The sequence below is a fragment of the Anas platyrhynchos genome, chromosome 3 (assembly GCF_047663525.1).
Source record: "Anas platyrhynchos isolate ZD024472 breed Pekin duck chromosome 3, IASCAAS_PekinDuck_T2T, whole genome shotgun sequence".
Lineage (NCBI taxonomy): Eukaryota > Metazoa > Chordata > Aves > Anseriformes > Anatidae > Anas > Anas platyrhynchos.
Window position 1 is genome coordinate 95839023 of NC_092589.1, and position 13068 is coordinate 95852090.

The 13068-nt window shown below is 37.5% G+C and overlaps 1 protein-coding gene across 16 annotated transcripts in view; it reads right to left on the bottom strand.

The window, feature by feature from the left end:
• MLIP (muscular LMNA interacting protein) overlaps positions 1-13068 on the bottom strand; it is a 128337-nt gene that overhangs the window by 16056 nt on the left and 99213 nt on the right. The gene's annotated exons all lie outside the window — the stretch shown is intronic.

Genomic DNA, 13068 nt, shown 5'->3' on the forward strand with positions numbered 1-13068 from the left:
CAAAATGTCACGAGATGGAGGGAGCATGAGGTTAAAAAAGGGAAAAGAAAATTAGTTATCTGTTCAATTTCTGTATAAAATATCACACCATTTTAACAATGAAAGACAGTACCCTCAGTCATGCAAAGGACAGCAATGTAATGAGTTGCTACTCGCATTCAACAGTATCTGTATGTTTACTGCTCCTGTCTATTTCAAGGTATGGCCTGATTTCTGTTATATCATATTCCCATAATTAAAAGGGTGGGGAAAGATAAATCACTTTCCAATTTGAAAGTGTCATCTCAAGTCAAAATCACAGCAAGGGCATCTGCCTTACAATGCATTCAGTATGAGATAATGCACATAAAGTTAGTTAAAACTGAAGTCATATTTCTATCACTTTGAGTAAGTCTTCTTAAATCACCTCTAAAGGACCTCTCCTTAATCTTACTTTTCAGATACATAAATCATGCAAACAGTTAATTAAAATAAATAAATAAAGAGCTGTATAACATTAATTAGTATGTGCGGAAAGGACTTCATAATTTTCCAGTGTGCTTTGAGTACTATAGAATTTGCATCTGAGTAATGAAGTTTGATGGATGATATTCAAATGAAGAACCATATCAATTTCAATAAGATTTGAAGAGAATACAGGATAAGACAGAACGTATCTAGCAATATTAAGATCACAAGTTTGTGAAGTTTTCATTTTCAGCATCCTCTTTAGAGCAAAGGTCTTGGAAACTATTGGAGCTTTGGTATTTTAGAATTGTAGAAAGATGAGGTTGGAAGAAGCCTTCAAAGCTCAATGTGTCAACAGCACTACTTTGTTTTGGTACTTAGAACAAATAATACATTAGCAAATGACGCGTTTTTTAAAAAAATACTGGTCTTGCCCTAGAAAATTAACTTTGATTCTGAGCTTCTTAAGGTGTAAAGCTGATCTGGCAATCTAACTCTATAAAAAAAAAGTGTGACATTGAAGTGGCACATACTGTTTATAATTACGTTATGGATCTGTTCTATATTGCCAGACTTTGTCATACTTTTGTCATACTTTTGAAAATTCACCCTGCTTCATTTTCAGGGAATCAGGAGCCAAGTCTACAGCAACAGCAGCAATTTTTAATCATTTAACATTTTTCTCTTCTTTTTCCCTTCCTCAAAATGGAAAGGCATATTAATAACTTTAGGCAATACATTTATTTAATGTATTTATTCGATAAATTTAGGCAAGGAAATAATTTTAGACAAAGGAAAGTTAAGGAAGGGGTAAGGGAACTAGATGTCGGCAGCAACATCCCTCCCTCTACTACAGACCTGATTCCTGATTTCATCTGGCACAATGACCAAGACCTTGCACCACCCTACTGCTGCAGCATAGCTCTTTACAACACAGGAGATGTTTAACAGCCCACATAGGAGACATAAGTTCGATTTCCAAACCCAGCATCCTGCAGCTACAGAGGTTGGACAATCCTTCATGATATACAGGGACAAAGTTCTAGCAACATCTGCAGTGTATTAACAAACTTATTTCATTTAAATGAACCCTGTTTTGAACCCTTATTGTCTCACCAGAATTTGGTATTTCTGCATTCCAGAAAAAAATACGAATCACCAAAAGAGCACAGGAGGTATTGATCATGTTCTGTTTATTTTCTAACGTGCATTTAAGCCCTCTGAGAAGCAGGACTTCCACTACTAGGGTAAGGAAACCTATGTAGTGAACTGAGAATACAGCAACTCTTTTTCTCAAATTGCTCATGCAGCCAATCAATGAAAAATGCACTTTTATTGTATTATCTAGTCCTAGACTTTCTTGCTGGTACTCATTGCCTACTGTACTTACCTGAAATTCCTACTGATTCTGTTTTACTTTGTTCCCTGAGTATGAGGTATGAGGTCTTGAGTCCCTCCTTAGGCCTGACAAATAATAATCTTTTTTTTTTTTTTTTTTTCCTCCAAAATGTATCTTTGTTTTATTTTGATAGCATAGTGATTGCAAATAACAGTCCCCATGAAGACAGAAAGTTATCTATATTTTCTGGACAGACACTGTCAATACTGATTACTTCGTAGAGATTTAATTGAAAGAAAAGAAGTGAGAGGATTTCAAGGACTTCACTGATCAATGCCAGGAAGAAAAGTTAATGCAGAAGTTAAGCCATAGCAAAAAAAATGAATAACATACAATTTTCTGAAGTCTGCTTTCACAAGTCTTCTCTCATGTAAAAACCTTGAAGAATTATTGCAGAAGAGTGCATACTAGTCAGATGTCTGATGGCCTGGTTTTGCCGTGACATGGGGTCTAGAAAGTCACAGCTATCTAGATTTTCAGATGACTTTCAGTAGTACTTGAGTGAATATGGAGAACATCAAAAAAGTACTACATCCCATCTGGTAAAATAACACTTAGACTTGCAGGTCCCTAAAAGGAGGGTGTTGTTTTTTTCCCTGTAATCATATAGCTCTATCTCGGCCAGATATGAAGGAGATGAGTGCTTTGGCCTGGGTGAGTTCATCCTAACAACCTGAAAGCCTATTCCTGTCTTATTTCCATAACCTGTCGATGTAATGTGAAACATGACAGCCTTCTGTGGAACAGGCCCCATGCTTTTTCTCCACAGTTTAGCCAAGAGGCAGCAAAGTCGTATCCCTTCCTCTCTGATTTGTCTTCATGATTTTTGTGTTCTTGAGTGCCACTACAAGCAGGATAGAAAATGGTGTCCCAGTGCACTTGCTTTCTGCAGCTCCATGTGTAAGTACTTGATTCTTTTGGAAGAAAGTGAGAGAAGTTTGAACTTCTGCAAGCTGTGATGGGCACTATACTTGGTTATTTCAGGTGTCTGGGCAAGTGCTAAAGCAGGGTATTGGCACCTGTTTCTTGTTCTCTCTGCATGGTAGTCAGCCTAGGGTATTCAGAGGACACTTAACAGGACATACAGCCTAACTCATTAAACTCAGCCTTGTACCTGGATCACAGTACAACATACAGACTTAAGTCTGGGAAAGAAATCCTCAGAATATGAAGGTCATTTCTCTGCAAAAATGAGCTATCAAACACATAGTACCAGAAAATCAGCCTAAAAGTAACAGAAATGCAAGGTAGGCAGAACAAGGTGGGATTAACTGTTCCTTACTAGACTTTGTGTGACTATCATCCCTCAGAGTCATAGAGGAATGTGCCCATGTCCACAAGATCTGAAGTGTGAATGTAATTTGGACTCTGTACTTTTTACTGGTTTGTTGTCTTCATGAGACCTCGTCCTGTTCTGTCACTGGCAATCTTCCATCCCCAGGTCAAAGCAGCTGGCAGGGAGCCCTATTTGTTTTCCTACGAATTTAGAAGAATTGCGTCTGTTTATGTTGGAAGATGCTCTTAATGCTTTTATAATCTCTGTTCTTGATTCTTTGACCAGTTATAAAATTCTATATTATTCTTATAAAGTTGATTAATGATTCAAAATTTTTCTGAGTCTCACACAGTTTTCTGGTGAAGTGACACTTGATTATTTCTAAGAACAGTGAAAGAGCAAACTAAACAAATCTGTGTTTGTAGCTGTGAAAATTGTACTGAAGAGATTAGAATATCCTCACAACATATAAGTATTTACAGCATTTAAGTTCAAAGAGAAATTACCTACCTGGCCAAAATAACCTTGTAAAGACTCGGCCAACGCTTAGAAAAGAGGCAGTTATATAACATCTTAGTTAGACCTTTGTTCATTTAGTTCTGTAGAGTAATCAGCAAGACATATTTGCCTTTAAAAGGTCAATTTACTTTTATTGTGCTATGAATCACAGCTGCCTCAACTAATATAAAGCTTTCTGAAGTGTTCTCAATATAAGACCTTTTTCACAAGTCTAAGTCACTCTCTAGAGGATCTACAACCTTTGATAATTGAGACACAGGTTTAAAACTCTTTGGAACAAGTAAGAGGTAATATGCATAAGAAATAAGAATGTTTCAAATAAAGTAGCCAGAAAACATTCACTTTTATACCATTCTTTCAAAATACTCCATTAAATCTTTAATCATAGAATGGTTTAGATTGGAAGGCACCTTAAAAACCATCTAGTTCCAGCCTCCCCACCATGTGAAGGCCACCTCCTACTAGACCAGGTAGCTCAAAGCCTCATCCAACCTGGCCTTGAACACTTCCAGGGATTTGGGCATCCACAATTTCTGTGGGAAACCTGCTCCAGTGCCTCACCACTGTCTGAGTAATGAATTTCTTCCTAATATCTAATCTAAACCTACCATCTTTTAGCTTAAAGACATTCCCACTTCTGCTATCACTCCACTTCCTGACAAAGAGTCTCTCCCCAGCTTTCTCCTAGGTACTGAAAGGCTGCTATCAGGTCTCCCCAGAGCCTTCTATTCTCCAGACAGAACAACCCCAGATCTCTCAGCTTGTCCTCATAGGAGAGATGCTCCAGACCTTTGATCATCTTTGTGGTCATGCTCTGGGCTTGCTCTGATAGGTCCATGTCCTTCTTGTGCTGGGGGCCCCTGAGCTGAACACAGAAGTTCAAGTGAGGTCTCACAAGAACACAGTAGAGTGGGACAAACACCTCCGTTGATCTGTTGTCCATTCTTCTTCTGATGCAGCTCAGGATACAGTTGGCTGTCTGGGCTGCAAGAGCACATTGCCAGATTATGTTGAGCTTCTTGTCAACCAACAATCCCAGATCCTTCTCATTAGGCTTGCTCCCAACCCACTCTCTCTGCCTAGCCAGTATTTTTGCTTGGGATTGCCTTGGCCCAAATACAGGACCTTGCACTTGGCCTTGTTAAACTTCATGAGGTTCACACAGGTCCACCTCTCAAGCCTGTCCAGGTCCCTCTGGATGGCCCCTTTGTAGAATGCCATCAGATTTGTCAGGCGTAATCTGCCCTCAGTGAAGCCATGTTGGCTGTCATCAATCATCTCCTTGTTTTTCATGTGCTTTAGCAGAGTTTCCAGGAATATCTGCTCCATGACCTAGCCAGTCACAGAGGTGAGACTGACTGGCCTGCAGGTCCCCAGGTTTTACTTTTTTCCCTTTTTAAACACTGGGGTTATGTTTCCCATCTTACAGTCACTGGAAACTTCACCAGACTGCCACAACTTCTCATATGATGGATAGTGGCTTAGTAACTTCATCTGCCAGTTCCCTCAGGACACCCAGATACATCTCATCAGACCCCATGGACTTTGCAAGTTTAGGTTCCTTAGCTGGTCTCAAACCTGATCTTCTCATACAGTGGGAAGTTCATCATTCATCCCGTCCCTGCCTTTGCCTTCTGGGTCTTGGACTAAGAAGCTACAGCTCTTGCTCGTGGAGACTGAGGCAAAAAAAGTAATGAATACCTCAGCCTTCTTCATATCCTGGGTAACCAGGTCTCCCATTTCCTTCTGGAGAGGGCTCAGTGTACCTATAGAAGCCTTTCTTGTTGCCCTTGATATCCCTGGCAAAATTTAATTCTAATAGGGCTCATAAAGCTTTAGCTTTCCACTAACACTAATCCACACTGAAAGTAAATTAGGTATTCAAGACTCTTTTAAATATAGTCATTCTTTCTCACTAGGAAAAATTACTAATTTCTTATTATTTCAATGACCAAACATGTTTATTTATACAGGCATAACCAGCAAACACTTTTATAAAACTGTTTCCTGGATAACCACTTTTTCTGAGTACAAGTGTATGAAATCCAGAGTACCAATAAATGGTATATGCCCACATCAGCAGAGAAAGAACTACACTCAACTAGAGAGAGAAAATAAATAATGGAAACAGACAATTTATAATTATGATGTATGCAGTTTCTCTGAAATGACACTATAAAATCACTTTCAAAGATTCAGTCAGTTAAGCAACCAATTCTTTTGCAACTTTCATCTCTCTGCAAGGAAATATAAAGTAGAAGTGGTGATTGTAACAAAGACTAATATTGTGCCTTCAGCCAGGTATGCAGTAGAGCATACTGATTAAATTGCAAACCATTACTATACACAACTGCATTTTTGCTTTTTTAACGCAAAGATTTCCAAACTCTTTCCAGATAGCAGTAAGGACATGCACAACAGGGACAAATAATGCAGACACTGTTCCCTGGCAGGTTCTCCAAGGATAGAGCCCTGGAGAGGCACCAGAGCAAGGTGCAATGGAAAGATTTGCACCTGAATAAGTAGAGGCTACAGGAGCTATAAGTCTTAGTGGTGGAGATTGTTTATCTCAGAGGTAAGTAAAGCTGGTAGGGAACTGGTGAAAACACACAGAGGCCCAGAAGTGCATCAGTTTTCCTTGGGCTGCCCTTTCCCAGGCCAGGTTCAACTGCTCATGCAAGGCTAGTCCAAGAGGGAAATGGTTGAGGAATTTCTGACATTATTTTTCAATGAAAGAGGGCTAGCAACAAGAAAACAAAGCTTTCTGTAAACAATGTGATTTCTTTTGCAGACTTTAATTACTCACTTAGAAAATAAAAATTGTTTCAAAATAATAAATCCTGACCATAACTGGAATATTGTGTTTTCTGACCTAAATGTTTCATTTTGGATAACTTCCATGAAACATTAAAGTGGATTTCATCAACATTGTATTTTGTGGAAATTATGGGAAGAGTCTCCACTTTCTACTGTGGGATAATTGAGTTCTGCAGCTCCTTGCAGGGATAACTTCACTAAAGGTGATGATAGGAGCTGGTTGCCAGGCAGGGTACCAGGCCAATATGGAAGACCCGAGGAATCATATGGAAGACATGAGAATCCTAACCTACACAAGAAATGGAGTAAGGCAGCAGAGGAGACAAGAACTTTCTAATCACACAGCTTAATGTTATCTACTTTGGATTAGTTCACATAACCCCACTGATGCATTTTGATTTAAGGAGTATTTAAATTTGTTTTCAAATTTTCATTTGTAGTGGAAACAAACCAAATATTTCAGAATTTCCAGCAACACGAACATTTGAAATTTTCTCAGCATATTGACTGTGACCTATTTGTGAACTGACAGAAATCAAGTCATTGCTTAGAAGAGATGGATGCTTCCATGCCTCAGGAAGGAGGTCACTGCTCATTGAATCAGAACAGCTGAAGAACTTTAAACATCACTACTTTCAAATTCCAGGCAAAAGCGTGAAATTAAATGGATTTCAGAGCTGACTTTCCTCCATCACATTTACTTCCCAGACTAGATGCATAATTGAACAAGTCCTGTTCCCTGATTGACTTTCCAATGTAACAAAGATTTTTGACCTTAGATGCTTTAAATCCAAGCCCCAAACTTTGACTGAATCTTCATGAGTATATTATATGTGTAACTATCAACAAACATATTAAAATTTGTATTAAGATCATATTTACCCTAACTATGAAAATGATAGACACTCTTTACATATGGAGAAAAACAAAAAACAAACAAACAAACAAACAAAAAACCACAAGTATTATAACTTACAATTTATTATATATGATCTCTTTATCAAAGTTCAAATTTTTTTTTCAAACAAACAAACAAAAATAAAACACTTATGCCTTGATATTCATAACATCTCTGAAACACAGGTAAATACCATCTTCCTTATACCAAGCTGTAAGTACATACTTGGAATTTCACCAGAACCAATTTTATTATACTTTTTTTAAACATAACTGGAAGTGGAGTTAATTAAGGCCATATTTCAGAGTACACATTATATCGATACCTTCAATAAAAGTTAAGTGAATTCTAATTGCACCAATTTTTCCTTTAAAATGTAAAGTTTCCAAAGGTTCATCAGCTTTCGATGTTTTTACTTTTTCTCAATGCCTCAGAAGAGTTATTTACAATCTGAAAAATCAGCAGGAAATTCTCTAGAAACATCTGTGTTCAGTGAGGTCTAAAATACAATTTTCTCTAAAGCTCTGAGTGTTTGAGTGTTTTGGAGTAGCTCCCATTTGTTATGTGTTTGTTTGTTTGTTTGTTTGTTTTTCCTTTTGTGCCTGTGTTTGAATCCACATGCTTTATGACTGGTCTTCACTGCCTTTGATTAAAAGTGTATAATTATCATTTGTTTACCCACTGAATCTTGTTTGATATTTTTCACACAAATTTACTTCTGTTCTTTTTATATTCTTGTATTGTTTTTATTACTATCTTACAAGAAAAGACATGGCCCCAGGTTGCAGTTCCCATTTGCAAAGTATTTATAGAGATTATTTTTAACATTCCCATTTTGCTGGTTTCAGATTCCTACGGATATGGAGTTGTATCCAGTCCCAAATTCAACCATCGATTAGGCTCTTAGCATCAGGAGCAGCCCCCAGGCTATGGCAAGTTTGTCCCCATCACCACAGGACTTGTCATAGAATTAATTCCTTTCAAAAACCAACATTAGAAGCAGATGTTAGGAGTGTTGTGGTATTTGAGTTTCCTTTTCTTGTTGTCCTAAAATGTATTAATCTGAAGATACAGAAGGCTAAGATAAAGATTTCTCAGAAACCAGTTGCTAGCTAGGGCCAGATTTTCTCTTATATTTGATATTGTTGTATGTGTTAAAAACGTCTTCCTGAAATACACTTTGCAGAAAACTATACACAATCATCCTAGAATGCCAGACATAAGTCTGAACTCAAGTTTGAAATTATGTGGAAACTTCAAGGAATTAAGACAAAGTATTATAATGCACATTTTGGTGTTTGAGAATGCTAATCCAGCAGAGGCTGTCTGTGTAAACATGAAGGCAGAAAGTAACAGAAGCAGCTGTGTGTTCCAAGAGGAAGTCTGTACACTTCTAGGCACAGCATTCCCTGTGCAAATTTTGATTTCTAAGTATGGACAGGGCCTGCTGGGGTTTGATCCTACTGTGTTCATGAAAACAATGTTTTTTTGTGTTTGTTTTCTAAATGAACAGACTTACACCGAAGAAATACCAGGCTTCTACCGTTAACAGCTTCCCCTAGTGGAAATAAAGACAGACAGGCTTTCAAAATTACCTAACTGCCCTGGCCAAAAGGAGTGTTGCAGAAATTGATTTTTTTTTTTTCCCCTTTGGAAGAGCCGTCTCTGCAGGAGTGGGGAGTGGGTAGCAAAACTCTTTCCAGGTGGTGCAAGACTAAGACATCTCCACATTAAGTGCATGCTGCTGTGGCTCCTGTTGAGCCTAAACTACCTCCCTGTTCTGTTGCTAATCTGATGGCTTCAAAGAAAGCAATTGATTACCAAGTTAAGATACTTCTAAAGTGCTTTAGTTTAAATGCTTTTCTTTGAAGATGTGCAGAGAAAGAACTCCAGAGGCATTTTCTGCAGACATTATCAAACTAAGTCCAAAGTAATAGAAATGTCACCTAAGCATGGTATGATTAAAATGGCTCACTAAGCCCAAGGAATGCAATAAAAGAATATACAAAGGAAAGACAGCAATATAAAACATTAATACTTTCCCAGCTAGGAGGTCCAGTTTCTAGCAGAGCAATAATTAACTAGCTTGTTTGCTTCTGATTTTCTTTTCCTATACTAAAGCAATTGTTCTCAGCACAGATAGTGCAAGGATGATCAACCACAACACACTTAACACAAGTACAGATGTGAAAATTCAGCATTTAAATATCAAAGTTCAAAACAGAGAAAGAAATTCACTTCTGGAAATAAAAGCAGCTGGGATGATGTCTGGGAGAAAAGTGCTTTTCCATGGCAACCCTGAAAGGCTGCTGCATTCACAGAATGTCAATTCCCACTATGCAACTATTAATCAAATACAAACTCCAGTGAGTAGGAGATTGGATGGTGAAGTAAACACCACTGATTTCATTAAAAAAAAAAAAAAAAAAATCCTTTAAAATATTCTGCTTACATGTGAGCCTGCAGACCTGAAAATAATTATGGAAGGCTGACCCTTCCAACATGACAATACTCAGTGATTTCAATAAAACTCCATTAAGGCCCAGGAAAAGCAATGAAATTGGCCTGAGCCCAGACTCGTATATTAAAGAAAATTAGTCCTCTGCAAGACTGGTCCTGTGACCTCTTCTCATGTGTCTGATAAGGTACAAAAAAGGCCATTTTTTAACATTTCCCATACCTCTTTAAAAAACATCTTCCTTCCAACCCGTTTTCAAGACACTGTTGCTAAACATTTAAACAACGGGGAGACTTTTGGAGGAACATACATGAACTGTGTACTCATCCCTTGCTGACAGAAACAGAAAAGGGAGTTTGAAAGTCAAGAGGTACAAAGAGGCAGTCTTTCATTATGAGAGCTGCATACCACAGACCCCATCCCCATCCCTGCCTTTCCACTAGGACAGTTCATTGCCTTCTACTTCAAAATGACTACCAGCACCCAAAATGTTTGACCTGGGCTCTCTGCCCTGACAGATATTTATGGCAGTAGTGTCTTCATGTTCTTCTGAACTTCTGCAGCTGACCTGCTGGCTAGAAAAGAAACAAACATCTCTTTTCTCTTAACAGAGTAGATGGCTCAGGTAGAGCCTGCAGGAGAAGGGACTGGGGCTGATCCCCTTCAAAGGATCAACAATGCGAATTGACACCTGGAAAATGGAAGCTCATGTTCATCAGGCCACATGCTGTCCCGATTTCTTCCACACAACACAGTCCTCTGTTAAAGGCTTAGGGACTGCCAGAGGAATCAAATTTTGAAATCATGGGTCTAAACAGCTCAGGCTGTCTGTCACTACAAGAGTTGCAGTCTCATGTACCTTTCAGAGCTATTTTATTCCAATGAAAGAGAAAAGGAACTTTCAATACATAGAGATCATCTCATGTAATTATTTTATTCCAGAAGATACCAGAACAGGACTCCTGTTTGCTTTAATTGGTCTGTTAAGTAAGAGAAAAAGACACAGTCACCCACAGTCCATCATAGTAGTATGTCCAGTGGTAACCGTGTCAAAGCTGTCACTTTTCAAGACCAAGGAGTGTAGAAATCCTGTCAGAGCTATCTTTCAGCTTCATCTGTGTAATTTCTTCAGCTATAAAGGTGGGTCTTCAAACAAAAACAGCTCAGTGCTGGGTCTAATCTTCCTGAACAACAGCACAGTACCCTTTCAGTACAGCATTTCAGATAGTCAGCTGCCATTATTTTACACCCTGAGCCAACAAATGAAATGATACCGATTATAGGAGCTCACCATATCTACCCTCCCTCATACAAGTAGCAGAAGGTTATCATTCTGTTTTGTTGTTGCTGTTTAGTTTAGTTTGTTCTTTTAATAAAAAAAAATAAAAATAAAAATAAAAATAAAAAAAATATGAGCAAATATTTGTATAAGGTAATTTTCAAGTGAAAGTGCAGATGGAAATTATCAAGTCTACTCACCCTCACATCCTATCCATTGTCAATAGTATATTTACAACATATTTTAAATGTACGAAAGAATTCATTGCAGTGAACTTTGCCCTCTAGTGGAAGATGAAGCAAAATACAACACATTGTTAGCAATACAACTTCCTTCTTAGTACTCTTGGACGGTTCATTGAGATAAAACTTTAATTATGTTTACATACAGAAATTAGACTAATGTGTATATACATCTGGACACGGAGCATGTTTTTACTGGATGGCTGGAGTATCATGCAATCACAGAATATGCTGAGTTGGATGTGACCCACAAGGATCATGGAGTCCAAGTCATGGCAAGTCATGGCTCATCTTATCCCTTAACCCAAAGAATGATGACTGGAAAGGGGGGACCCTAAGAAATCTGCAGATACAACGGTCCAGGTTTAGTAGAGAATAAAAAGAAATTTCTTAAATATTTATGCCTTTTACATAACAGGTCTAATAAGTTTAAGTTTCAATAGCTGATACTCTGTCTACTGTGCTGTTTTCTATTACTATTTGTATTTGTATTTCTATTTCTATTTCTATTTGTAACAAACTAAACTTTTTTTTTTTTTTTTTTTTTTTTTTCAATGAATAGCTCAAACCTTTGTGTGGTACAGGAGACAGGGTCACTGCATGTTTTTTATCTACATATATTGACTCATGTTAAAAATCAATCATGTGAATAACACCAAAATCAAACTTCCTTTGATCACCAAGGAACATTAATGCTGTAGACCAAAACAGAACCATTAAAAATATTTTTAAATGGTGAATAGCTCCTGCTTGTGTAAATAAAAATCTGTTTCTATTAAACAAGTCCAATATTAAAATATGATTATTCTGTTTCCTAAACCATTGGGCCACACCCACTTGGAGGGTGACATTAATTTAGAAATGCAATGCATTTTACTGAAGCTATTTACTAGCATATTTTATTTTCACTAATAATGGTTAACTTTATAGGTTCCCATGGGTTTTCACTAAATCTAAAAGCTAGGAACCTAATTCACTTACATAAGATGGATGATGATTGGAAGTTAATCAGAAGCCCAAATATGTGAACTTTTTTGCATGAATCCTCAGAGCAAGTCATTGTTAGGGCCTCATCTAAAACACAGAACTCCCAGTTAACTTGCTAACAATAACATAACCATTCAAAATGTCACTGCTCCAAAAAAAAAAAAAAAAAAAAAAAAAAAAAAAGTTAAATTAAAGGACCATCTGAGCTTTTCTTTAATAGAATATAGCACTCAGTGAATTATAGGCTATGGATGATTGGATGATGATGCTCAACCCTGGAAAGTTTCAGACTTAAAGAGAGTCCAAGTCCAACATGAAAATGAGAATATATAAATATATTAATTAATATAAAATAAAATAAGAGCTCTTTACAGATATACGAAGCTTACAGAAAAATTCTGTGATATACCTCTGCTAACACTCAAAAAGGATCCAAGTATGGGAGACAGTTTATGATGTATGAAGAATGGGAGAAATCAAAGAGATGATGTAACTCTTGGATTTATATTGTACAGGAAGAACCTGTTGACATCAAAGTGGAGTGCCTACATTTATCAATTTGAAAAACTCACAAAGGTTGCTTGGAATGACAAAAGTTAGTTGAGATAAAACTTGCAGATGAATAGGCCTTGTAATGATCCCTGTATGGGTAGAACGCAAATATACGGGCTGAGCTATGACCTCTGCATTCAAAGGAAGAGTTTTGGGGTGCACAGTGCTATGAGAACTCAGAAACAGCAAAAATG